Raw genomic sequence first — 2,241 nt, forward strand, 5'->3', positions numbered from 1 at the left:
CATCCAGCCCTGCGACTTAGAAAAACACTAATTAAATTATACTAAAAATTGATACAGAGGTCAAGAATATCAGAGGTAGGCAGATTGCGCAGCACAATATCTGATTAATATTACTACAGGAGAACACATCATGGAAAAACGAAGGGGAAGAATATATAGCACTGTAATTTTTTTGCAAAGCATCTATTAAATGCAGTTTTGACAGACTTACGAAAAGACACCTATTTTGTTTCCATGCCCTGCACATGAAACTGGTTGTGGCATATTTGATGAGACATTCACGTTGTGAACAATATTTGGTTCAAGTATTCTTCTCTAATACTACCTATCAAAGGATTCCATTACACATTCATACTGTCCTGCGGCCTCTGCCTTCTAATTGTAGTAAAATGTGAAGCATCAGGACTCCCTAGGAGATCACTCATCATAGTAGCACTCTAGTCTAAGTGCACCTATCCACTACTTTCCATGGATCTAATATAAAACTGTGTTTTTATTATACTGATGGTTGCTGTTGACCTGACCAAAAAATGATTATAGAGTGAGATAATGGAAGGATGGTAATCTAAACTTGAAATGAGAACAAAGAACCAACACTAGAGCATTCAAATAAACTGGACTAATATAAACTTCAAAAATAGAAATTTTATATTCAAGAATTTTGAAAATTATAATGGAAAATTATTGTAGACCTTTCTTTGTTAAACTATGTTGAGCTTTATGGAGATAATAAGCTTGAAGGATTTTCTGAGGAGACCATGAGCAGTGATAAAAATTGTTTAGTCAATGAAACTGATGATGACGACAAGGACCCTTCGTTAGAGATTTTGAACAGAGCACATAATTTTTCCAGAAGCTGTTTTTCAACAAGAACCTTCATTCGAGTTCTTGTGTCCATGGCTAGAACTGGAAACTATGGTTCAGGGCTAGTTCAATAGGTGCAGTCACCATCCTCTTAGAGTTGCCCTTAAGAAAGAGGCTCCAACAAAGAGGAAGGTTACAGTTGATGGGATCCAACAATTTCCACACGTACAAGAGGTAACATCTGAAATTAAAGACAAGCAATCACGATTGTTAACCCAACATGAGAATCTGAAGGAGGAAACATATAGATGATCAACATTCCATTATAAACGAATAGACAAACAAAAATTATATATATAAGCTTCAGAATGGAAAGAAGCCCATCTGGTTGTTGAAATGGCAATTCAAGAAAAAATTGAAGAGAGCATGGCAAGCTAAGGAACTCAATCTTTGGGTTTGCTGACTTCATAAGTACAAAAGCTGCCTTTGCTTGCTTGTGCGTCTTTAGACTTATTTGAAAATTCCCTAACAAACTTGAACAACCAAATAACACTATTGTTCTCCACTTCCAACTTGCATACAAGCATTTGTGATCTCCAAAAGCTGAAATGAAGTTATTCTCTCTCCCAAACAAAACATATTTAGATGCAAATCCCACACACCTCCCAATAGAAGAACTTAAAAAGGCTCAAACTCAAGTTGTGTCTACCAAGAAAGATAACAAATGCTACAACCTAAAATTACAGGGTTGGGATTCATGACTTTCCCCCTTGGATGGCCACGTCCTTTGCTATCCAAATGAGTATGCTCTCCATCTTGGTAGCTGAAGGTAGCTTCTCTATGGCTCCAATGAATTGCAATGGTGCAGGTAAATCTTGCCGAGGTATCTTCTAGAATGCTGTCAATGACCAACAAAAGCTTAAGTAGGCCCACCATCAAGCTATAAGTAAACTTTGGGTCTCTACTTTCCAACATGAGACTCATATGTCAGGCAATGTTAGTGGATTTAGAGTTGTAAATGCATTGTCTGTTAGCATCATTCCGAGGTGTGTCACTGTTAGCTTCTAACGTGCATTCTAGATATATGTCACTCTTCATTGTAGTTTGCTATTTCCCTAAGTTTAGCTGTCACAGAATTTTTTTTTGGCTGAGTGTGTTTTGTAAATATTCATAGAAAAAACATATAAAAATTAGAAGTCATAAATATATACATATTTTAGCCTAAAAACAGGAATTAACTTTAGATAACCACATAAAATGCATATAATAAACAAAACTGTCATAAAAATGCTACCTCAATGTTAATTTGTCAAACTGCTCATCACCATTGACAGTAGATATGGAAGTAAATTATATCATTTCAACAACTTTACTGGAGTCTACATCTCAGTGCACCAAATGTTCCTTCTTGTTTATTAAGAAATCAAAGCCAGCCAG

The sequence above is a fragment of the Cryptomeria japonica genome, chromosome 1 (genome assembly GCF_030272615.1).
Source record: "Cryptomeria japonica chromosome 1, Sugi_1.0, whole genome shotgun sequence".
In the NCBI taxonomy this organism is placed as follows: Eukaryota; Viridiplantae; Streptophyta; class Pinopsida; order Cupressales; family Cupressaceae; genus Cryptomeria; species Cryptomeria japonica.